Raw genomic sequence first — 27331 nt, forward strand, 5'->3', positions numbered from 1 at the left:
GAAAGGTAAAGTAAGAACAGGTCTTCAATTAGAAATGGTGGGCATCGTCGAGCGCCTTTTTCAATGAGTTTCTTCGAGACAGCCACCACTTCAATTGGAGTGCTTGTTTGATTTTTAAAAATGGCTTTGTTTTTGGTCTTCCATACATTCTAACACTGGCAAGCTAGCAGGTCTATTTTTCTCTCTCCACCATGACCACCACGTAGGGATGCTGATGAAGCTTTCTACTATGCTCAGATGCTTGAGAACTGGTGAGCAAAAATTGGAGTTCTAAAGTTGCTTTGTTGCCAATATTTCTTTGATTCAAGACATTGAGTGATACAATGATTGATTGTTTCTTCCATAGATTGGCATCTCTGCAGATTGGACGTGTTGTGGAGATCCTTTGGTGTAGTTGTGAAAGAATATAGAGCCGTTCATGCAAGCACTTCCAAATAAAAATCTGGACCTTATGAGAAATTTTTTGTTTTTAGGTATCCTTCCAAACTAAATTATTCTGGTTCTAGTTTAAGTTCACATTTGGGTAGAAATGGTAAAATTGATATGCAATATAGTAACCAGAAGCAACATCATATGATTTTGACTTGTTTAAAGTCCATTTTAAGACATCTTCACCCTCACCCGGTTTGATTGTTTCAATTTGGTCTATAATAGAAGGGAAAAAGAGTTCTTGTAAGAGGTACTAATTACATTCTCTATTCTCTGTTAGCAGATCTTTGACATAGGCAACTTGAAAGGACTACGTGCCATAGCTGGAAGAATACTCACGGGGTAAGGAGGAGGTAGCCACGCATATAAAAAAAATATGAATTGAAGTTCTAGAATCAACTCTTCAATGGAGGCCCTTTTCAACTAGTTTTTGGCCCTCCAACATACTACACCATTCCCAGGAAGGTATGTTCCTTGCTTCTGCAGACATAATATTACCATATATGTAGTATTTATCTCTGTATATATCGGCTAGGATAGTCTGTGATTTTGTTGTGATTCTCCAAAACTGTTTGCCTAATAGAGTTAGGTTTTGAGCTTGGAGATCTTTAAATCCGAGACCCCATCCGTCTTTGGTCGAGTCATTCAGTTCTAACTAATCCACACCATACGTCTTTCATCCCATTTCTATCCCACCAGAAATTAGTCTGGATACTATGAATTTCAGATAGGAGAGTATATGGTAACCTGAAACATGATGATGTGTATATAGGAACTGACTCGCCTATAGCCCTTAGGAGAACTTGCCTGCCTCCAGCTGACAATAAATTCTGTTGCCATCCATCCACCTGTTCTCTTACTTTCTCCTTGATTTCACTAAAAATTTTTCTCTTGGATTTCTGGACAAGAGAAGGAAGCCCCAAATACTTATTCTGAACTCCAACATGAGTGATATTTAATCTGTCTGCTATATGTGTCTGAATCTGAGGAGGGGTGTTGTTGCTGAAAAAAAGAGCCAATTTATTCAAATTGACTTGTTAAACACTAACACCTTTAAATAAATTGAGCAAGTTTAGAATATTTTCACAATTCTCTTTTGAGACCTTACAAAATAGGATAGACTCATCAGCAAATATCAAGTGGTTTATAATAGGACATTGTCGATTAATCTGAATCCCCGGAACCTGTCTATTTTGTTCTGCTTTGTGTAGCAAGAAGAAAAAACTTTCTGCACAGAAAAGAAAAAGATAGGGAAAAGGAGGTCACCTTTTCGGATGCCCCTTTCTGGCTTGAAAAAGCCAAAGGATTGACCTTCCACAATAACCAAATAAGAAACAGTTGACACAAGTTCATGAATCTAGTCAATAAATTTTTGCCCCAAAACCTAGTTTGTCCAAAATGAACCATAAAAATCTCCATTCAACTCTGTCGTAGGCTTTGCTCATATCCAACTTGACATCCATTTCGGTCTCCAGACCACTTTTCTTATTTTTAAGATAATGCATGCATTCATGTGCTATTAGAATAGTATCAGAGATAAGCCTTCCTTTTGTAAAAGCACTCTGACTAGGGCTTATCACTAAATGCACAAATTTTTGCAGTCTATGAACTAGGACTTTAGAAATAATTTTATACATAACTGTAGAAAGATTTATTGGTCGTACCTGAGTCATGTTGCTAACATCAGTAATATTTGAAATCAAGCAAATTTTAGTATGGTTGAAACTCTTAAGAATTTCCCCTCCAAAGAAACTCTGAATATCCTTGAAAATATTTCCTTCTACAATGTCTCAATACTTCTGAAAAAATCTAGCAGTCATACCATCATCTCCTGGAGCACTTTGGGAATGGACATTGAAGGTGGCTCGCTTCACTTCCTCCATATATACTAGTCTTTGTAGCCGTCGGTTCATGAGAGTTGTAATCTTCAGCTCAAAGCCCTCAAAAATAGGTCCTCAGACTGTTTGACCTATAGAGGAAAAAATCTTTCTGAAGTAATCATCGACAATTGTTGTTATACCTTGGTGCGTGGAAGCTGCATTTCCGGTAAGGCCAATCAATCTCTAAATCTTGTTCCTCCCAGTTTTGCCTTTGAACTTTCTATGAAAGAAAGTTGTGTTTTTATCCCATTCCTTGAGCCACTTGATCTTGGATTTTTCTTTCCAGTATCTTTCTTCATTATGCACTGCTTCCTCCAACTTTTGTTCTAGCTTCATAATTTCCATACCTCCCTGAATCCCACTCTGTCTTATCTCTTCTATTTCCGCGACAAGCTGATTAATGGCCATTTTAAAGTTAGCATCGCTGGACTGCTATCATTGTACCAACTCATGGCGGCAAAGTTTAATCTTTTGAGCCACCACATTCATTGTCGAGCCTTCTATGCTAGTCTTTTAGACCTCCTCAATTAAACGCCGAATTTCCTCCAGTTCACACCATCTATCTTGGAACTTAAACCTGCATTTTTATTTCTCTGAATGGAGAGAGGAATCCATGAGCAACGAGGCGTGATCTGAGCTAGTCTCGGATAGGCGGAGAACCATCGGATTAGGGTACAGCTATAACTAGTCTTCAGTCACCAAACACCTATCTAGTCTCTTTTCAATTAACTTATCTCCCCTCCTCCTATTACTCTATGTGAATTTTCTGCCAATCATACCCAAATCAGCCATTAAATTTCCCCCAATGAAACCATTAAATTCTGCCATAGCCACTGAGGACTTTTCTCCTCCTCCCTCCTTTTCACTTGGGTTGGTAAAGGCATTGAAATTTCCTGCAACAATAATTTTTTCTCTATTTTGTGCGATCGGCGCTAATAGCTTTTTAAATTGTTGACGCCGGAGTTAGTCACTATGATTGAAGTGCACACCAATGAACAACCAGCTCTCTCCCAGATAGATATCCTTAAGTCTTACTACTATAAAGAACCCCTCAACTTCCAAAATCTGCGCATCCACACCTTCTTTCGATGCCAAAACTAAGCCACCAGCTCTCTTATTTGGTTCCACCATGTACCACTTTGCAAAGCCACATTCTCTCATCTTTACCACAACTTGTTGAGATTGATTTTTGGTTTCACTAATAAAATCAATCTTGGGAGAGTGGAATTTGCTAATCCATTTAAGATTATGGATTGTCAGGGGTATCCCCAAACCCCGACAATTCCATATAAGTAGTCTCATGGATCCCCAGGTGACATTTGACAGCTGGCACCCCCACCATTGCATCATTCTTCTGTTTCTCTTCTAAACATATCAATTTTTGTGGATTAGCATTTTCTGTGTCCTCGTTCTCCATTTTTGCACCAGCAATTCGATTATATTCCCCCACTTTCTTTCTTGCCATCTTCTTTAGGCTCTGTTTTGCATTCGGAATTCCTTGCTGTTTTGCTCCCATCTTCTAATTTTTCTCCATATTTAGTGGCATTATTATATTAGATAGAACCTCCTAAGTCTTGGATTTTTTCAACTTTGTAGCCCCAGTCTCAAATGTTTCCTCATTCCTCCTATTCTCCTTGACTAGATGATAATTATTTGCTTCCTATTTTTTCGTGTGTTCATCATTGTCATTCATTGATAAATTAGGGAAACTATCAACCAGCCACGTAGGGGAAGTCTTTTTTTGAGGAACGCTTCTTGATTTATCAGCAGAATTTGATGCATTAGGTTGTCCTTCTTCAAAATTGTACACTTTTCTTCCAACTTGATCTGCCGTAACCTATTTTTCAATTTTGTCTTACTTCATGTTACCCTCATCGGGGTCCCACATGAATGATTGACAATGCTTCATCTAATGTTCTAGCATCTTACAATACGTGCAAAAGGTGCCTAACCGTTCATACCTCATCCCTACTTCAATGAGTTGTTGGCCTAGTCCAACAATTTGCAATTGATCTTTAATCATCTTAGCGGCCTCCAATTCCACCTTTGCTTTTACAATTCTTGATTCCTTGCCCTTAATATCAGAATCCACATTCTATCACCTTTCTGATGTTATTTTCGAGTTTTCTCCCCACCTCCAAGGTTTTGTAGCTCTCAGGTAGTCTCCAGAATTGTATCCATACTGAAAATCTATGGATCAAACACCCTTCTACATGATCCGTCTCCTTCCAACGTTGGACATGGAGGATAAAATCCTTGAAAAGCCAAGGAGATCCTTTCTCTATTCGCAGCATATCCAATTCACTATTGAAGAAGAATTGGAATTAGTTTTGTTCCCTTTTAACAATCCTAAAGCCCTCTGGTCTCCCCAGACAGCATTCAAAGCATAGTTGTCAGAATCGAACCGGTTAGATTACTGGATCACTGGTTCAATTGGTGGGTCACTGGTCAAATCGGTTAATCCGGTATAATTAAATAATTATATAAAATTTAATTATTTTTCTTTATTATAAGTACTTTTATTTTTTTTATGAAAATAATGATCATTTTTAAATTTTAATACTTTATTAATTAGTTTATATTTATTGTATTATTATATTATTATAGGTGAAAACTTACATACAGTTGTTTTCATGTGAAGTTGATATTTAAGAACAATTAGATGATTTGACAAGTTTGACTAAATATCATCTAATGATTTTTAACTATCAACTTCATATGAAGATAACTACATATTAGTTTTTACCTATTATTATATACTACAAGTATTTATTAAAAAAATAATATTAATAGATATCATATAATCATGAAAAGAAAAAATAAATTGTGATTAATAATTTTTTTGTTTATCTTTTTAATTTATAAATATTTAATAAATTTTATAGTTAAATTAAATATAATTGATTTAAAAATGAGTAACTTTAAAATTAGGGGTAAGTATTATTTTGGTTCCTAAGGTTTAAGGTCAAAATCAAATTCATCCACAACGTTATTTTTTATTTAAAATCGTCCCAAACGTTTTATTTTGTATTAAAATCGTTATTTTAATTCTTTACGGACAAAAATACTCTCCACCAGCACCAGCACCTTTACCACCACCACCGCCTCCCTTACTTCCACCAAATACTAATAATGAGATTCAAGAACACCAACAATAACACATTATTCAAATTCAGAAATAACAACATCAAATTCAACAACAAAATCAACACACAACAACAATAAAATTAAAAAACAACAAATCAAAATCAGAATTAGAAGCAAAAATAGAAGCAGAAGAAGCAAAAGCAGAAGCTCAAGCGAAAGCTCAAGCAGAAGCAGAAGCCAAAGCAAGAAGCAGAAGCAGAAGCAGAAATGGGGAGGTGCAGTGGCGGCGAGGTCGGTAGCAGCGGTGGCAGTGGCGGAGCGTGACAGCGAGCTCTCTCCCTGGCTCGCGTCTCCTCTCTCCCTCGAGAGCTCTGATTCCCGACGGCGACGGTGACGGCAGCTCCGAGTTTCGCTGGCGCCGTGGTGCGGTATTTTACAACCCACACTACTAACCGGCAAGTGCACCGGGTCGTACCAAGTAATATCTTACGTGAGTAAGGGTCGATCCCACGAGAATTGATGGATCAAGCAACAATGATTGAGTGATTGGCTTAGTTAGGCAAGCATAAAAGGGTGTTGGATGTTCAATAAGTTTAAGTTGAAAATAAGACAGGCACACAGTAAATAAGTTGGGAATAAAATATTAGAGAAAACAGTTAAGGCTTTGGAGATATCTATTTTTTGGATTGACTTTTCTTACTAACTAATTTAATCATGCAAGATTTAATTCATGGCAAACTAATTGTGACTAGACCCTAATTCCTTAGACCTTCCTAGTCTCTTCTAAAATTCATTAACTGCCAATTCCTTGGTCAATTAATTCCAATTAGAAGGTGATAATTAAATTCCAGTTTATATGCCACAAAAATCCTAATTATCCAAATATAAGGGGATTATATGTCACGTATCCCGTTAAATACAAACAATTAGAAATTTAGGATAATATGTTTTCAAGCTGTTGTTCAAGTATAGAGTTTTTCCAAGTTATACAACAACTCAATTAGAACATGGGTCATACTTCCGTTCCACCCAAATTCATAGAATAAAGAACGAAAACAATTATTGAAATATAAATCAAAACATGAATCGAATTAGAAAAATCAAATGAATCAATCCATACAATAGACAGAGCTCCTAACCTTAACAGTGGAGGTTTAGTTACTCATAGTTCAGAGAGAAAATAAGGATTCTGGTAAACTGTTTCAGATCTCAATGTCTCTGAATAGAAGAGAAGTCTCCCCTTTTTATAACTAATCCTAATTAATAAAAAATCTAATATCTATAAATAAGATAATATCTTTTCCTAAAAGATAAGATTTGAATTTAAATCAGAATTAACTAACTATCATCAAGTCTTCAACTGATGGATGGGGACCACTTGATTCCTTCACTCTGATCCACGCCTAACTTGGGCTTGGTAGCATGAATTAGAGTTTAGTTGAGTGAAGCTGCCTAACTTGGGCTTTAGTGTGCCTAACTTGGGCTTTAGTGCGCCTAACTTGAAGTGGGCAAGACCAATCTCGCGTATTATTGTTGTGTCTTGCACCTAACTTGGGAAATCTCAAGTTAGGCACAGCCTTGGCAGCGAGTTCGGAGAAGAAGTATGGACTATTATATATCGTTGGAAAGCTCTAGAAGTTAGCTTTCTAATGTCACTAGAATCACGTCCATTGGATATTTGTAGCTCGAGTTATTCAAGTTTGAGTGCAGAGAGGTCAGGGTTGACAGCATCATTCGCCTTCATCTCTTCTTCTGCAGAAACTCCATCAAATCCAGCTGAATGCTACCTAAAATAAACAGAATTGCACAAGATTCGAAGTAGCATCCATATTGGCTAAAAGATAATTAATTCTGTATTAAACTCAACAATTTAGATGCAAATTCACTAGGAAATGATAGACAAGATGCTCACGCATCACAACACCAAACTTGAACTGTTGCTTGTCCTCAAGCAACCAAAACTAATATAGGCTTAGGATGTGAATTTGCATGAGAATGAGAGTTCGATTAAGCTCATGTCTCTTTTTATAGTGGGATTTATAACTGCAATCCTGAATAGTTTTGGCATCTCACGCTCCTTTGAATCCGAAGAATGTTATTGTCATTCAGAATTAGAATCCGGATAATATTATGAATTCTCTGATCTTTTATAATTTAGTTTAATCCTTGAACACAGCAAAATTTACTTTAATTTATTTTTCTTTGGTGCTTTGCACCTTGAGCCTAGCCGTGACTTTAAATGTTTTGTCTCAAGAATTACTTGATACAGAAACACCACAAGCACTTAATTGGGGAACTCTCTTTGAGTTCTGATTTTTCTTTCAGTTACTCCCAGACAGTGGTGCTCAAAGCCTTTGGCATACTCTTGTTAAATGCAATTGATCTCGACTCTAAGTGTTCTGTCTCAAGGATTTTTTGACACAATCACACCACAAGCATATGACTAGGGAAACAACTCTTTGAGCTTTTAATCATGTCTGACATCCCTAGTCATTGATGCTCAGAGCCTTGGACCTTGCTTTTATTTATTAATTATTTTATTTTATTTTTTTTGCTGTTTCTTTTGCTTCAAGGATTAAATTTTTTTGTTTATTTCAGAGAAGTCATAATAATTCTCTAAATTCCTGTTCCTTGTACCTCAACATTCTTTTATTCAAATTTAAATATGTACTGTTCATGTCATGCATTCAGAATTACAATTAATACCATCACATTTAAGTAAATAAGACTACTCTTAAAATTAACTCAATTTCTCATGTAATACATCACTTCTTTTCTTTTCTCTTTAGATTAAAGTTCAGTGAGTGGTACATGAAACATCTTTTCATAATTAAAGCAATTAAAAGAAAACTAAACTAGTCCTAGGATTCTAACTAATAAAGGATCATGCAACAAACAATGCAAAATAGCAGAAAGCCGGAACATAACATAGAAAAAGAGGGGAGGAATAAAAAATAAAAGGAACTCAACCACCTTAGTTATCCTAGCGGTCGTTTTATTCTTTAGGTTGTGCTCCTCAGTGAAGATGATTCGCCTCCCTTTTGGTGCTATAGGAATAAACAGAAAACCTTTAAGCGAAGCGTCAACACCAAACTTAAAGGTTTGCTTGTCCTCAAGCAAAGAAGAACTGAGGTGTCCGGTTCCTGTGATAAAATAGCTGCATGATCAGAAAATTAGTAAGAACTCAATAGAATCAAATAAGTAAGAAAACTACTACTATGAAAAATAACTAAGAATGAAAAAGAACGATCATACCACGGTGGGTTATTTCCCACCAAGCACTTTTAGTTAAAGTCCTTAAGTTGGACATGTGGTGAGCTCCTTGTCATGGTGGCTTGTGCTTGTACTGATCCAAGAATCTCCACCAATGTTTGTAATTCCAATGGCTACCGGGATCCCAAACTAGGCGCATAACACTTTTGAGCAAGTTGAAGCAAGTAACAAGGCCCCAAGAGTGTTGATTGTGGGAATGAATTCCCGGGACCCAAACCTTGCTTTTACACCCGTCTTCTTGTGTATCAGCATTGTTCCCACCGAGTGGCAAGCAATTTGAATTCTCACAGAGACATCCAAACAACCTTCTAGACCCATTCAAATTAGCTCTACACCAATCCTTGCACTTTAATTTGGAGCATGCAACCATATTGAACCTTGCTTGACAACTCTTACCACTAACCATCTTCCTCTTGCTCTTAATGCCACAAAAAGCTCTAAGTTGACCATCCGTCTCTAGTAGCCCATATTCAAGTGGGAAAATAAGGATTAAGGATAGGAATTTTACCCACTTGAATGTTGTATTGGATGGTGATGGCTTTGGGAGAGGTCTTGCAAGCTCCACTCCCTTGTGTTCTTCTTTGAATTCTTCCATCTCTTTGCAAGCTTCCTCAATTTCAACCTCTTCCTCTTGGTAGCTTTCTTCTAATTCAATCTCTTCTTCATTGCTTACCACGGGGATGGGAGGTTGTGCATCTTCCTCTTCTTCCATATGTGCATCTTCCTCTTTTGTTTTTGCATCTTCCTTTTCTTCCATGTGTGAGGATGGAAAGTTCTCTAGTTCACTGGAGTATGAACTCCTTTGATTGATTTTCTCACTTTCTTCTATAGGATCTTGTATTATATCTCTTGGGAAGGAATTTGCTTGCTCCTATTCTTGGTTCTTGATTATTGTCTGCACATATTTCTCTATATTTTTGACACTTGTCTTTATATCGTGTAGGCATTCTTTCATGAGAAGCTCAAGATCAGATGGTATTTGAGATGAATAAGAAGATGGTGGCTCTTAATATGCATAAGAAGGAGATGATGGTTCTTGATAAGTGTAAAAAGAGGATGGTTCTTGGTATGAATAGGGAGATGGTGGCTCTTGATATGGATAGAAAGATGATGATTCTTGGTAGTTGGAACATGAAGCATTGAAATTTCTTTGGTTTTGACTTTGCCAACCAAAATTTGGATAGTTCCTCCATCCACCATAATATGAATCACTACTCGGGTGTGAGTAGTAACCCATGTGATCTCTCTCCATTATTTTTCCTTAGCACACAACACCAAACAGGATTAAACACACCATGTGGTTGACAAGCAAGTAAAGAAGAAAGAGCATAAAGAAGATTTAAACTCAATAGCCAAGGGGATACCAAACTTAATTTCAGAATTTTTTTTTGTATATTTTTTTTTATTTTTTTATTTTTTTTATTTTTTTTAATAATAAAAAGAAAGAAAACGAAAAAGGGGGAGGGGGTACGAAGGAAAGACGACGGAAAGAAGAAAATAAATATTTTTTTTGTATATATTTTTTATTTTTTTATTTATTTTTTTTCGAAAAATACTAATAATAAAAAAAATTTAATTAAAAGAAAAATTATCTAATCTAAGCAATCAAACAATGAATAGTTGTTAATCACAATCAATCCCCGGCAACGGCGCCAAAAACTTGATACGGTATTTTACAACCCACACTACTAACCGGCAAGTGCACCGGGTCGTACCAAGTAACACCTTACGTGAGTAAGGGTCGATCCCACGAGGATTGATGGATCAAGCAACAATGATTGAGTGATTGGCTTAGTTAGGCAAGCAGAAAAGGGTGTTGGATGTTCAATAAGTTTAAGTTAAAAATAAGACAGGCACACAATAAATAAGTTGGGAATAAAATATTAGAGAAAACAGTTAAGGCTTTGGAGATATCTATTTTCTGGATTGACTTTTCTTACTAACTAATTTAATCATGCAAGATTTAATTCATGGCAAACTAATTGTGACTAGACCCTAATTCCTTAGACCTTCCTAGTCTCCTCTAAAATTCATTAACTGCCAATTCCTTGGTCAGTTAATTCCAATTAGAAGGTGATAATCAAATTCCAGTTTATATGCCACAAAAATTCTAATTATCCAAATATAAGGGGATTATATGTCACGTATCCCGTTAAATACAAACAATTAGAAATTTAGGATAATATATTTTCAAGCTGTTGTTCAAGTATAGAGCTTTTCCAAGTTATACAAGAACTCAATTAGAACATGGGTCATACTTCCGTTCCACCCAAGTTCATAGAATAAAGAACAAAAACAATTATTGAAATATAAATCAAAACATGAATCGAATTAGAAAAATCAAATGAATCAATCCATACAATAGACAGAGCTCCTAACCTTAACAGTGGAGGTTTAGTTGCTCATAGTTCAGAGAGAAAATAAGGATTCAGGTAAACTGTTTCAGATCTCAATGTCTCTGAATAGAAGAGAAGTCTCCCCTTTTTATAACTAATCCTAATTAATAAAAAATCTAATATCTAAAAATAAGATAATATCTTTTCCTAAAAGATAAGATTTGAATTTAAATCAGAATTAACTAACTATCATCAAGTCTTCAATTGATGGATGGGGACCACTTGATTCCTTCACTCTGATCCACGCCTAACTTGCGCTTGGTAGCATGAATTGGAGTTTAGTTGAGTGAAGCTGCCTAACTTGGGCTTTAGTGTGCCTAACTTGGGCTTTAGTGCGCCTAACTTGAAGTGGGCAGGACCAATCTCGCGTATTATTGTTGTGTCTTGCACCTAACTTGGGAAATCTCAAGTTAGGCACAGCCTTGGCAGCGAGTTCGGAGAAGAAGTATGGACTATTATATATCGTTGGAAAGCTCTAGAAGTTAGCTTTCTAATGTCACTAGAATCACGTCCATTGGATCTTTGTAGCTCGAGTTATTCAAGTTTGAGTGCAGAGAGGTCAGGGTTGACAGCATCATTCGCCTTCATCTCTTCTTTTGCAGAAACTCCATCAAATCTAGCTGAATGCTACCTAAAATAAATAGAATTGCACAAGATTCAAAGTAGCATCCATATTGTCCAAAAGATAATTAATTCTTTATTAAACTCAACAATTTAGATGCAAATTCACTAGAAAAAGATAGACAAGATGCTCACGCATCACGCCGTCCCCTCCCCCTTCCCTTCCCCTTCCCCTTCCCCCTTTTCCTTTTCCTTCCCCCTTTTCCTTCCCCCTCCCTGCGCATCCTTTTTCCTTTTCCTTTCTCCCCCCCTCGACGTTCTTTTCTTTATTTTTTTAATTTTATAATTTTTTTATTAAAGTAGGGATAATTTAGTAATAAAATTAAAAATTTTATTAAAAAGGACGATTTTAATATGAAATAAAACGTTTAGGTTGATTTTAAATAAAAAATAACGTTGGGGACAAATTTGATTTTGACTCTAAATCTTAGGGACCAAAACAATACTTTTAAAATTAAAATAAATTGAATATAAATAAAATAAAAAATTACTATATGTATTATAACTTGTATATATGTTAGTAAGAAGCATTGCAACTTGGTGGTATGATCATCCTTGTTGCATCCCTAGGGCAAGGGGTTCAAACCTCATGTGAGACACTTTGAAAAAATTTCCAAAAATAACAATCATTGACACTTGGTAGCGCTAGAGCATATGGAGCACGGTGGACTTGCAGAACCCTGGTGCGTCGTAGATTCGCCTTCAACTATGATCGAGCGGTTCGGTTCGGTCTAATTTTCACCGATTTTGGCCGGTTCCCTCCGGATTTGACCGGTTCGTGCTAGTTCTCTACCTTAAACGATCATAATCTTGAACAGAACCAGTATTGGGTCCGATTTACTGGTTTTTCGATCAAACCGATTGGTCTGATTCGATTTTAATAACTATGATTCAAAGCATTAGTCGTTGTCAGCTTGGTGGTATGATCATCCTTGTTGCATCCCTGGGGTAAGGGATTCGAACCCCATGTGAGGCATTTTTGAAAAATTTCCAAAATTCACAAGTCTTGACACTTGGCAGCGCTAGAGCATATGGAGCATGGTGGACTTGTAGAATCCTGGTGCGTCATAGATTCGCCTTCAACTGCAACTGAGAGATTCGGTCCGGTCCAGTTTTCACCAATTTTGGCCAGTTCACTCCGAATTTGACCGATTTGTGCCGGTTCTCTACTTTAAACGGTCCTAATCTTAGACCAGACTGGTATTGAGTCCGATTTTTCGATTTTTCGATCGAACCAACTGGTCTAATTCAATTTTAATAACTATGATTCAAAGCATTAGTCATTGTCTCTGCTAAGATGAATTTTGTAGCTACTATCCTCCCAACAAGACTTTTCCTCACTCTCTGCCTGATTGTGTTGGTCCCCTCGTGTCCTCTCCTACTTCATCTTACATAAATCTGATAAGGATTCAAAATTTTCTTTTCTCACAAAAGCTCATAAGAACACTTTTGCCGTAGTAAAGCACTTGGAGAAACCCTAAAGATATTTACCTAAATGAAATTTTTTTTTTAATAGCTATTACATACTTGCTATTATTATACTATTAAATTTTATGAAAATTTAGAGTAACAAGTCTATAATACGTTATTTTCTTGATAAATATGTTTGAATTCAAATCTTATGAATAGAAAAATTATGAATATTATTATTAGATATATGATATAGTAATTTTAGATTTACCACATTATTCACACACTATTAAAATATTCCAAATACTCAACTATTATTAGAGAACTATAATATACCAAAATTTAAAAGAAAATACATAAATTTGTGAAAGAAAATACGAATTTTTTTTTCACCTCTTTATCAATAAGTACAGCTTTTTTGTAGAAAAATACAAATGTTCTATTTTTTTTCATCCTCATCTCCTCTTCTGGTTCTTTTCCATTCATTTTTTTTCCTTCTTCTTCGCTTATTTATTTATTTATTATTATGATTATTTGATAGTTGTAGATAATATATTTTTATTAATATTAGTTTGCATAGTATACTTTGTAACCATTTTATAATAGTGGGATAAATTTTTACCATTTTCTACACATAATTAGACTCACAACTCCAAAGATAAGTTTTATAAATTTTAATTTTTTTTTTCTATTTTTCCCATAAAAAAATTATGCCTTTATTTCTATACTTAGGTTTACATACATAAATGTGAATACTAAGGTTGTAAGAACTGGACCGATCAATGAACCGATGAGACAACTGGTTCACTGGTTTAATAGTTCGACTGAAATTCAACCGGTTTAATTAAATATTAAATCAATTTATTAAAAATTTAATATATAATTTCAAATATTTAAATTTAATAATTTCTAGTATAATAAAATTTAAAATTTTACATAATAAATTATCTATAATTTATCAATAAAAATTTATAAACTATTTTAAACATCAAAGTTTATAACTAAATAGATCAAAACACATGTAAATACCAAACACTTGCACATAATGTTCTATTATGAAACAACATTAACAAATAAGTTTTTAACTAAACTAAATTTGAGTTCCAGAAAGATAAGAAACTTAATATTGAACAACACTCTCATTCCTGTTTAATACAAGAAGTACACTCTCATCACGATCCTCTGCAATATTCAATTCACAATCAAAAGAGGAAAGACAAGCAAATGCCTAAAAACAAAAACAATGAAGAAGGAGAATCAAATATTTAAACCACATTAAAATAAAGAAAAATGTCTCTCTTTTGAAATAAAAATCATTGTCATATTACTTGTTGGTGCGCAAAATTTAGAACTCCGCACAACTTAACCGGCAAGTGCAACGGGTCGTCCAAGTAATACCTCAAGTGAGTGAGGGTCGATCCGACGAGGATTGTCAGATTGAGCAAGCAGTGGTTATCCTGCAGATCTTAGTCAAGTGAATAGAAAGTTGGTTGATTGTTGTTGAATGCGCATAAAATAAATAAGAAAGTGGTAAAGAAATAGCAGAGAAACAATAGTAAGAAATCAGTTAAGGTTTTGGAGATGCCTTATCTTTCTGGATTAACTTTTCTTACTGTCTATTCCAATAATGAATGATTCATTCCATGGCAAACTGTAAGTGATTAACGCCACGCCAATGGTCGTTAATCTCCTTTGATCCACATCAAATGTGTAAACCCTACCACACTGAGCTTTACACCTAGGATGCAAAACAGAGGTGGCGAGGTGCTACGACTTCTAAAAGAAAAAAATATAATTATATAATATAGCAAAGAAAGATTTATAGCTAGGAGCCTTTGAAGAAAGGGGTAAAGCAAAAATCGTTAAATCGAAAAGCGCAAATCTCACGAAAGTGATAACGTAAGCAAACCGAGGTAAAGGATAAGTTAACACGAGTATATGTACAAAAGAGTGCCAAAAAATAGGTATCAAAGCCCAAGACTCGGTTTGCGAAGATGACCAGTCCGAGCATATAAGCATACATACATACATACATACATACATACATACATACATACATACATACATACATACATACATACATACATACATACATACATACATACATACATACATACATACATACATACATACATACATACATACATACATACATACATACATACATACATACATACATACATACATACATACATACATACATACATACATACATACATACATACATACATACATACATACATACATACATACATATATATATATATATATATATATATATATGTATGTATGTATATATAACCTGTTTCTCCAAAATAACCTCTAAGAGAAGTTAATACATCATGTATATGTGTGTGTGTGTGTGCGCGCGCGCGTGCATGCGTGCGTGCGTGCGTGTGTGTGTGGAGATAATACGTGTCTAAGTGTATATATATATATATATATATATATATATATATATATATATATATATATATATATATATATATATATATATATATATATATATATATATATATATATATGTATGTATGTATATATATATATATATATACATACATATATATATATATACATACATATATATATATATATATAACCTGTTTCTCCAAAATAACCTCTAAGAGAAGTTAATACATCATGTATATGTGTGTGTGTGTGTGTGCGCGCGCGCGTGCATGCGTGCGTGCGTGTGTGTGTGGAGATAATACGTGTCTAAGTGAATACAGTAGATAACCAAAATAAAGCCCAAAAGATAAAGATCTTTGCCAAATCAGAAGCTTCCAGCATGCCTCAGGGAGGAGGCTCACGTCCTGCATCTGAAAACAAAAAAATTCGCATGGGTGAGATTGGAGGTTCTCAGTATGGTAACAGTGCCCACATATCTAACATATAATGTCCTGGGAAAGCCGAAGGCAATCCTAAAACTTCCAACAGATAATTAAAGCTTAAAACATAACTAAACCATGAAATTAAAATAGGCAACTAGCTAAGGGTCTTCAGAATTATCTAAAACTCGCCTTTCCAACTCCTCTAAACCTCCCAACCACCAGTAGAACCAAATGCAACAAACACAATTATTACAAACAGAGAAATCATAAATAGGATTCAAATATAGCAAATAATCAAGTAGCATTTTGTTATGCCATCACTTAGGCAATCCAAACAAGACATATAGATGCATATGATGCATGCCTGTCCTAGTGGCTGATGAGTCTCATCTGTCAGTTATAAAACCAACCCAACAAGTTCTGGTAGCTAACCATTGGACCGTCCCTTTGTCGTGCATCCCTAACTGGAGTAATTCTCAATCATAAACATAATCATAATCATACAACACTCACACTGGTGTTTATCCACGGGGGTGAGCTCATCCAGAACTTTCACAGTATCCGGCCACACTTACAACATAGGGTCAGCAGAGTATCGAGTCTCAACCTGGAGCACGTGGTGGCTAGCCACTGCTTTCACCCAGGAAAACTCGTATCTCAGATAGTCATTTAATATTCATTCATAACATTCCATAATCATTCATTATGACCATATCATCACTTATACATCACATAATTGCACATTTTATATATCACTCATCATAACCGGGGACAAGTGAGGCGAAACCACAACCCTTGCGTCCACCCGGGGAGCCTCTATACTAACCAACTTGGAGTAAGTGGGGGCAAAACCACAACCATTGCATCTACCCAGGAGATACATTCTCATATGCCCAGGAGGAACCAAGGAGGGGATCCTAACCTCCCACAATCTCGATGGCGGCGATTTTACAATACCAGGAGAAACAAGGAAGGGGATCCTCACCTTCTATCATCTCTCTGGGGTCGCACTTCCGAGAAAGAGGACTCAAGATAAAACAATCATCCAAATTCATATATTTGATGAATGGATAATTTATACGCTTTTTGGCATTATTTTTAGGTAGTTTTTAGTAGGATCTAGCTACTTTTAGGAATGTTTTCATTAGTTTTTATGCTAAATTCACATTTCTAGACTTTACTATGAGTTTGTGTGTTTTTCTATGATTTCAGGTATTTTCTGGCTGAAATTGAGGGACCTGAGCAAAACTCTGATAAAAGGCTGACAAAGGACTGCTGATGCTGTTGGAATCTGACCTCCCTGCACTCGAAATAGATTTTCTGGAGCTACAGAACTCTAAATGGCGCGCTCTTAACGACGTTAGAAATTAGACATCTAGAGCTTTCCAAAAATATATAATAGTCTATACTTTGTTCGAGATTAGACGACGTAAACTGGCGCTCAACGCTAGTTCCATGCTGCATTCTGGAGTCAAACGCCAGAAACACGTCATGAACCAGAGTTGAACGCCAAAAACACGTTACAACTTGGCGTTCAACTCCAAAAGAAGCCTCAGATCGTGTAAAGATCAAACTCAGCCCAAGCACACACCAAGTGGGCCCCGAAAGTGGATTTATGCATCAATTACTTACTTCTGTAAACCCTAGTAGCTAGTTTAGTATAAATAGAACTTTTTACTAGTGTATTAGACGTCTTGGACTATCTAGTTCTTTTGACCATTCGGTCATTCATGGGGGCTGGCCATTCGGCCATGCCTAGACCTTCATCACTTATGTATTTTCAACGGTGGAGTTTCTACACACCATAGATTAAGGGTGTGGAGCTCTGCTGTACCTCAAGTTTTAATGCAATTACTACTATTTTCTATTCAATTCAATTTATTCCTGTTCTAAGATACCATTCGTACTTCAACCTGATGGATGTGATGATCCGTGACACTCATCATCATCCATCCTTATGAACGCGTGCCTGACAACCACCTCCGTTCTACAAGCGAGAGCTAGAGTGTGTATCTCTTGGATTCTTGATGCACGACGCATGGTTGCCCCTCACCTGACAACCGAGCCATCCATTCCGTGAGATCAGAGTCTTCGTGGTATAAGCTAGAATTTGATGGCGGCATTCATGAGAATCCAAAAAGTCTAAACCTTGTCTGTGGTATTCCGAGTAGGATTCTGGGATTGAATGACTGTGACGAGCTTCAAACTCGCGATTGTTGGGCGTGATGACAAACGCAAAAGAATCAATAGATTCTATTCCGACATGATCGAGAACCGACAGATGATTAGCCGTGCCGTGACAGAGCATTTGGACCTTTTTCACTGAGAGGATGGGATGTAGCCATTGACAACAGTGATGCCCTACATACAGCTTGCCATGGAAATGAGTAAGAAGGATTGGATGGGAGCAGTAGGAAAGCAGAGATTTAGAAGGAACATATCATCTCCATGCACCTATCTGAAATTCCCACCATTGAATTACATGAGTAACTTTATCTTTATTTTCTGTTCATTTATTTATTATTCGAAAACTCCATAACCAATTATTATCCGCCTGACTGAGATTTACAAGATGACCATAGCTTGCTTCATACCAACAATCTCTGTGGGATCGACCCTTACTCACGTAAGGTTTATTACCTGGACGACCCAGTACACTTGCTGGTTAGTTGAGCGAAGTTGTGAAGTTATGTTTAGACCATGGTATTGAGCACCAAGCTTTTGGAGCCATTACTGGGGCAATTAATTTCGAACAACAATTTAAGTATGAATCACAATTTTGTCCACCAAGTTTTTGGCGCCGTTGCTGGGAATTGTTCGAGTTTGGACAACTAAGGGTTCGTCTTGTTGCTCAGATTAGGTAATTTTCTTTTCAAAAAGTTTTCAAAAATTTTTTTTTCAAAATTTTTCTTTGTTTTCATTTTTCCCAAAAATTATTTTCAAAAAAAAAAGTTAATAATATTTTGAAAATAAATCATTCTATGGCTTCAGAATTTTTAAGAATGAATTCTAGAGTTTCATGAAACATGTTGAAGCCTGGCTGGCTGTAAAGCCATGTCCAAATTCTTTTGAACTGAGGCTTCCAAACCATCATCACAAGAGCAAGCTAGTTGTTCCTAATCCATCTGCTGTTGTATGACTGATTGTATCCTAAAGCTGGCTGGCTATTAAGCCATGCCCAACCCTTGGATTGGAGCTTTAGGCCAACATTGAAAGATTCCTGAAATTCTTATTAAAAATTTTGAATTTCTTATTTTCTTTTTCCTATATGTTTTTCGAAAAAAATACAAAAAAAATACAAAAAAATCATAAAATCATAAAAACCAAAAATATTTGGTGTTTCTTGTTTGAGTCTTGAGTCAATTTTTAAGTTTGGTATCAATTGCATTTTTTTAAAAATTTATGCATTATTTTTCAAAAATTCATGCATTCATAGTGTTCTTCATGATCTTCAAGTTGTTCTTGATAAGTCTTCTTGTTTGATCTTGATGTTTTCTTGTTTTGTGTCTTTTATTATTTTTCATATGCATTTTTGCATTCATAGTGTCTAAGCATTAAAGATTTCTAAGTTTGGTGTCTTACATGTTTTCTTTGCATCAAAAATATGTTCTTGATGTTCATGATGATCTTCAAAGTGTTCTTGGTGTTCATCTTGACATTCATAGTGTTCTTGCATGCATCATTAGTTTTGATCCAAAATTTTCATGTTTTGGGTCATAATTGTGTTTTTCTCTCTCATAATAAAAAATTCAAAAAATAAAAAAAATATATTTTCCTTATTTCTCTCAAAATTTCGAAAATTTGAGTTGACTTAGTCAAATTTTTTTTTTAAAACTTAGCTATTTCTTATAAGTCAAGTCAAATTTTCAATTTTAAAAATCTTATCTTTCTAAAATCTTTTTTAAAAATCAAATATTTTTCATTTTTCTTTTATGATTTTCGAAAATTTAAAAATGTTTTTTTTTTCAAAATCTTTTTCTTATCTTTATCTCAAAATTGAAACTTTACTAACAATTAATTGATTCAAAAATTTGAAGTTTGTTACTTTCTTGCTAAGAAAGGTTCAGTCTTTAAATTCTAGAATCATATCTTTTAGTTTCTTGTTAGTCAAGTAATCAATTTTAATTTTAAAAATTAAATCTTTTTTAATCATATCTTTTTATCATATCTTTTTCAAAACTTTATCTTTTTCAAAAATTTGATTTTAAAATATCTTATCTAACTTCTTATCTTCTTATCTTTTCAAATTTGATTTTAATATCTTTTTCAACTAACTAATTAACTTTTTGTTTGTTTCTTATCTTTTTCAAAACCACCTAACTACTTTTCACTCTCTAAATTTTCGAAAATGTCTCACCCTTTTTCAAAATTCTTTTTAATTAATTAATTGTTTTAAATTTTAATTTTAATTTTATCTCACCTTTAATTTTCGAAAATCACTAACTCCTTTTCAAAAACTATTTTCAAAAATTTCTCCCTCTCTCATCTTATTCTATCTATTTATTCATTTACTAACACCTCTCTTCATCTCAAATCACTGCCTCTATCCTCACCTTTGTGTTTGGATTATTCATTCTTCTTCACTCTATTTCCCTTTCTTCTTCTACTAACAATAAGGAACCTCTTTACCGTGACATAGAGGATTTCTCTTCTTTTCTTGTTCTCTTCTCTTTCATATGAGCAGGAACAAGGAAAAATGCATTCTTGTTGAAGCTGATCCTGAACCTGAAAGGACTCTGAAGAGAAAACTAAGAGAAGCTAAATTACAACAATCCAGAGACAACCTTTCTGAAGTTTTCGAATAAGAAAAGGAGATGGCATCCGAACCCAACAACAATAATGTAAGGAGGATGCTTGGTGATTATAATAAACCCACGTCCAAGTTTGATGGAAGAAGCATCTCAATCCCTGCCATTGGAGCAAACAATTTTGAACTGAAACCTCAACTAGTTGCTCTAATGCAGCAGAACTGCAAGTTTCATGGACTTCCATCAGAAGATCCCTATCATTTTTTAACTAAATTCTTGCAGATCTGTGAGACTATTAAGACTAATGGAGTAGATCCTGAAGTCTACAGGCTCATGCTTTTCCCTTTTGCTGTAAGAGACAGAGCTAGAACATGGTTGGACTCACAACCTAAAGATAGCCTGGACTCTTGGGATAAGCTGGTCACGGCCTTCTTGGATAAATTCTTTCCTCCTCAAAAGCTGAGCAAGCTTAGAGTGGATTTTCAGACCTTCAAGCAAAAAGATGCTGAATCCCTCTATGAAGCTTGGGAAAGATACAAGCAGATGACCAAAAAATGTCCTTCTGACATGTTTTCAGAATGGACCATAATAGATATATTCTATTATGGTCTATCTGAGTTTTCCAAGATGTCATTGGACCATTCTGCAGGTGGATCCATTCACCTAAAGAAAACGCCTGCAGAAGCTCAAGAACTTATTGACATGGTTACAAATAACCAATTCATGTACACTTCTAAGAGGAATTCCGTGAATAATGGGATGCCTCAGAGGAAGGGAGTTCTTGAAATTGATGCTTTGAATGCCATATTGGCTCAGAACAAAATGTTGACTCAACAAGTCAGCATGATTTCTCAAAGTCTGAATGGATGGCAAAATGCATCCAACAGTACTAAAGAGGCAGCTTTTGAAGAAGAAGCTTATGATCCTGAGAACCCTGCAATGGCAGAGGTAAATTACATGGGTGAACCTTATGGAAACACCTATAATTCATCATGGAGAAATCATCCAAATTTCTCATGGAAAGATCAACAAAAGCCTTAACAAGGCTTTAATAATGGTGGAAGAAACAGGTTTAGCAATAGCAAGCCTTTTCCATCATCTTCTCAGCAACAGACAGAGAATTCTGAGCAGAACACCTCTAACTTAGCAAACATAGTCTCTGATCTGTCTAAGGCCACTTTGAGTTTCATGAGTGAAACAAGGTCCTCCATCAGAAATTTGGAGGCACAAGTGGGCCAGCTGAGTAAGAAAGTCATTGAAACTCCTCCTAGTATTCTCCCAAGTAATACAGAAGAGAACCCAAAAGGAGAGTGCAAGGCCATTGATATAATCAATATGGCCGAATGCACAAGGGAGGAGAAGGACGAAAATCCTAGTGAGGAAGACCTCCTGGGACGTCCTCTGAGCAAGAAGGAGTCCCCTATTGAGGACCTACAAGAATCTGAGGCTCATATAGAGACCATAGAGATCCCACTAAACCTCTTTCTACCATTCATGAGCTCTGAAAACCATTCTTCCTCTGAAGAGGATGAAGATGTAACTGGAGAGCAAGTTGCTCAATATCTAGGAGCTATCATGAAGCTGAATGCCAAGTTGTTTGGTAATGAGACTTGGGAAGGTGAACCTCCCTTGCTCATTAGTGAACTAGATACATGGGTTCAGAAAACTTTACCTCAAAAGAGACAAGATCCTGGTAAATTCTTAATACCCTGTACCATAGGCACCATGACCTTTAACAAGGCTCTATGTGACCTGGGGTCAAGCATAAATCTTATGCCACTCTCTGTAATGGAGAAGCTAGGGATCATTGAGGTATAGCCTGCCATATTCTCATTACAAATGGCAGACAGGTCAGTAAGACAAGCTTATGGATTGGTAGAGGACGTGTTGGTAAAGGTTGAAGGCCTTTACATCCCTGCTGATTTTATAATATTAGACACTATGAAGGAGGAGGATGAATGCATCATCCTTGGAAGATCTTTCCTAGCCACAGCAGGAGCTGTGATAGATGTTAATAGAGGAGAATTAGTCCTTCAACTGAATGGGGACTACCTTGTGTTTAAGACCCAAGGGTGTTCTTCTTTAACAATGGAGAGGAAGCATGAACAGCTTCTCTCAGTACAGAGTCAAACAGAGCCCCCACAATCAAACTCTAAGTTTGATGTTGGGAGGCCACAACCAAACTCTAAGTTTGGTGTTGGGAATCTACAACATTGACCTGATCACCTGTAAGGCTCCATGAGAGCCCACTGTCAAGCTAGTGACATTAAAGGAGCGCTTATTGGGAGGCAACCCAATTTTTATTTATCTAATTTTATTTTTATTTTGTGTTTTATTAGGTTCATGATCATGTGGAGTCACGAAAAAAATACTAAAATTAAAAACAGAATAAAAAATAGCAGAAGAAAAATCACACCCTGGAGGAAGGACTTACTGGCGTTTAAACGCCAGTAAGGAGCATCTGGCTAGCGTTCAACGCCAGAACAGAGCATGGATCTGGCGTTGAACGCCAGAAACAAGCAACATCCTGGCGTTTGAACGCCAGGAATATACCCTGAGGAGAGCTGGCGCTGAACGCTAGAAACAAGCATGGAACTGGCGTTCAACGCCAGAAACATGCTGCAATTGGGCGTTGAACGCCCAAAATGAGCATCACTTCGGCGTTTAAACGCCAGAATTGTATGCAAAGGCATTCTACATGCCTAATTGGTGCAGGGATGTAAATCCTTGACATCTCAGGATGTGTGGACCCCACAGGATCATCTCAGGATCTGTGGACCCCACAGGATCCCCACCTACCTCCACTCACCTTCTCTCCTCTTCACACAATCCAATAACACCCTTTCCCAAAAACCCTTCACCAATCACCTCATTCTCTCTTCCCCATCACCTCTTCACCACTCACATCCATCCACTCTTTCCCATAAACCCCACCTACCTTCAAAATTCAAAATTTCTTTCCCACCCAAACCCACCCTAAATGACCGAACCTACTCCCTCTCCCCTCATCATATAAACCCCTCCATTCTTCTTCATTTTCATACAACACAACCCTCTCTTCTCCTTCTTGGCCGAATACACCTCTCCCCCCTCTCCTCCATATTTTCTTCTTCTTCTTCTATTCTTTCTTCTTTTGCTCGAGGGCGAGCAATATTCTAAGTTTAGTGTGGTAAAAGCATAGCTTTTTTGTTTTTCCATAACCACTCATGGCACCTAAGGCCGGAGAATCCTCTACAAAAGGGAAAGGGAAGACAAAAGCTTCCACCTCCGAGTCATGGGAGATGGAAAGATTCATCTCAAAGGTCCATCAAGACCACTTCTATGATGTTGTGGCAAAGAAGAAGGTGATCCCTGAGGTCCCTTTCAAGCTCAAGAAAAATGAGTATCCGAAGATCTGATATGAGATCCAAAGAAGAAGTTGGGAAGTTCTGACCAACCCCATGCAACAAGTCAGAATCTTAATGGTTCAAGAGTTCTATGCCAATGCATGGATCACTAGGAACCATGATCAAAGTGTGAACCCGAATCCAGAGAATTATCTTACAATGGTTCGGGGGAAATACTTAGATTTTAGTCCGGAAAATGTGAGGTTGGCATTCAACTTGCCCATGATGCAAGGAGATGCATGTCCCTACACTAGAAGGGTCAACTTTGATCAAAGGTTGGACCAAGTCCTTATGGACATATGTGTAGAAGGAGCTCAATGGAACTCCAAAGGCAAGCCAGTTCAATTAAGAAGACTGGACCTCAAGCCTGTAGCTAGAGGATGGTTGGAGTTCATCCAACGCTCCATCATCCCCACTAGCAACCGATCCGAAGTTACTGTGGATCAGGCCATCATGATTCATAGCATCATGATTGGAGATGAAGTAGAAGTTCATGAAGTCATCTCTCTTGAATTCTACAAAATAGCCGAAAAGTCCTCCACCATGGCAAGGCTAGCTTTTCCTCATCTTATTTGCCATCTATACTACTCAGCTGGAGTTATCATAGAAGGAGACATCCTCATTGAAGAGGATAAGCCCATCACCAAGAAGAGGATGGAGCAAACAAGAGAGCCCACTCATGGATCCCAAGAGACGCCTGAGGAAGCTCATCATCAGGAAATCCCTGAAATGCCTCAAGGGATGCACTTTCCTCCCAACAACTATTGGGAACAACTCAACACTTCCCTAGAAGACTTGAGTTACAATATGGATCAATTAAGGGTGGAACATCAGGAGCACTCCATCATTCTCCATGAAATTAGAGAAGATCAAAAAGCAATGAGGGAGGAGCAACAAAGGCAAGGAAGAGACATAGAAGAGCTTAAGGACATCATTGGTTCTTCAAGAAGAAAGCGCCACCATCACTAAGGTGGACTCATTCCTTGTTCTTATTTTTCTGCTTTTCGGTTTTTTTATGCTCATGTTTATCTATGTTTTGTGTCTCCATTAAATGATCATTAGTATTTAGTAACTATGTCTTAAGGCTATGAATATTTCCATGAATCCTTCACCTCTCTTAAATGAAAAATGTTTTTAATTCAAAAGAACAAGAAGTACATGAGTTTCGAATTTATCCTTGAATTTAGTTTAATTATATTAATGTGGTGACAATACTTTTTGTTTTCTGAATGAATGCTTGAACAGTGCATATTTTTTATCTTGTTGTTTATGAATGTTAAAATTGTTGGCTCTTGAAAGAATGATGAACAAGAGAAATGTTATTGATGATCTGAAAAATCATAAAATTGATTCTTGAAGCAAGAAAAAGCAGTGAAAAAGAAGAAGCTTGCGAAAAAAAATATAAAAAGAAAAAGGAAAAAGCAAGCAGAAAAAGCCAATATCCCTTAAAACCAAAAGGCAAGGGTAAAAAGGATCCAAGGCTTTGAGCATCAATGGATAGGAGGGCCCAAGGAAATAAATCCAGGCCTAAGCGGCTAAATCAAGCTGTCCCTAACCATGTGCTTGTGGCATGCAGGTCCAAGTGAAAAGCTTGAGACTGAGTGGTTAAAGTCGTGATCTAAAGCAAAAAGAGTGTGCTTAAGAGCTCTGGACACCTCTAACTGGGGACTCTAGCAAAGCTGAGTCACAATCTAAAAAGGTTCACCCAGTTATGTGTCTGTGACATTTATGTATCTAGTGGTAATACTGGAAAACAATGTGCTTAGGACCATGGCCAAGACTCATAAAAGTAGCTGTATTCAAGAATCAACATACTTAGCTAGGAGAATCAATTAACACTATCTGAACTCTGAGTCCCTATAGATGCCAATCATTCTAAACTTCAAGGGATGAAGTGAGATGCCAAAACTGTTCAGAAGCAAAAAGCTACAAGTCCCGCTCATCTAATTAGAATTAATATTCATTGATATTTTGGAATTTATAGTATATTCTCTTCTTTTTATCCTATTTGATTTTCAGTTGCTTGAGGACAAGCAACAATTTAAGTTTGGTGTTGTGATGAGTGGATAATTTATACGCTTTTTGGCATTGTTTTTAGGTAGTTTTTAGTAGGATCTAGCTAATTTTAGGGATGTTTTCATTAGTTTTTATGCTAAATTCACATTTCTGGAGTTTACTTTGAGTTTGTGTGTTTTTCTATGATTTCAGGTATTTTCTGGCTGAAATTGAGGGACCTGAGCAAAACTCTGATAAAAGGCTGACAAAGGACTGCTGATGCTGTTGGAATCTAACCTCCTTGCACTCGAAATGGATTTTCTGGAGCTACAGAACTCCAAATGGCGCGCTCTTAATGGCGTTGGAAAGTAGACATCCAGAGCTTTCCAGCAATATATAATAGTTCATACTTTGTTCGAGATTAGATGACGTAAGCTGGCGCTCAACGCCAGTTCCATGCTGCATTCTGGAGTCAAACGCCAGAAACACGTCATGAACCAGAGTTGAACGCCAAAAACACGTTGTGATGAGCGGATATTTTATACGCTTTTTGGGGGTAATTTCATGTAGATTTTAGCATACTTTAATTAGTTTTTAATAGAATTTTATTAGTTTTTAAGCAAAAATCATATTTCTGGACTTTACTATGAGTTTGTGTATTTTTCTGTGATTTCAGGTATTTTCTGGCTGAAATTTAGGGAGCTGAGCAAAAATCTGATTCAGGCTGAAAAAGGACTACTGATGCTGTTGGATCCTGACCTCCCTGCACTTGGAATGGATTTTCTGGAGCTACAGGAGTCCAATTGGCGCGCTCTCAATTGGGCTTGAAAGTAGACATCCAGGGCTTTCCAGTAATATATAATAGTCCATACTTTGCACGTAGATAGAGAACGTAAACTGGCGTTCAACGCCAGTTCCATGTTGCATGTTTCAATATATAATAGTCCATACTTCTCACGTCACGAACAAGAGTTGAACGCCAGAAACACGTTACAACTTGGCGTTCAACTCCAGAAACAGCCCAAGCACGTGAGAAACTTAAGTCTCAGCCCCAATACACACCAAGTTGGCCCCAGAAGTGGATTTCTGCATTATCCATCTTAGTTTACTCAATTTCTGTAAACCTAGGTTACTAGTTTAGTATTTAAACAACTTTAAGAGGATTATTTTGTATCTCATGACATTTTTAGATATGAAATTTGTACCTTTTGGCAGCATGAGTCTCTAAACTCCATTGTTGGGGGTGAGGAGCTCTGCAGCGTCTCGATGAATTAA

At 36.4% G+C, this 27331-nt stretch overlaps 1 long non-coding RNA gene and 1 other non-coding gene across 5 annotated transcripts; one reads left to right on the top strand and one right to left on the bottom strand.

Annotated features, from left to right (window-relative positions):
* Positions 1-27331, top strand: LOC112720355 (uncharacterized). 4 transcript variants are annotated; one of them, XR_011867328.1, is made up of 5 exons: positions 13-251; positions 347-473; positions 713-894; positions 26270-26612; positions 26733-27331. It is a non-coding gene; the product is annotated as an uncharacterized lncRNA (long non-coding RNA). The 4 variants fall into 4 exon arrangements; XR_003162142.3 differs by lacking the exons at positions 26270-26612; positions 26733-27331 and adding an exon at positions 9613-10180 and having other exon boundaries at positions 1-251; XR_011867329.1 differs by lacking the exon at positions 26270-26612.
* Positions 21141-21244, bottom strand: LOC112725419 (small nucleolar RNA R71). The gene has a single exon (XR_003164530.1). It is a non-coding gene; the product is annotated as a small nucleolar RNA R71 (small nucleolar RNA).

The sequence above is a fragment of the Arachis hypogaea genome, chromosome 11 (assembly GCF_003086295.3).
Source record: "Arachis hypogaea cultivar Tifrunner chromosome 11, arahy.Tifrunner.gnm2.J5K5, whole genome shotgun sequence".
In the NCBI taxonomy this organism is placed as follows: domain Eukaryota; kingdom Viridiplantae; phylum Streptophyta; class Magnoliopsida; order Fabales; family Fabaceae; genus Arachis; species Arachis hypogaea.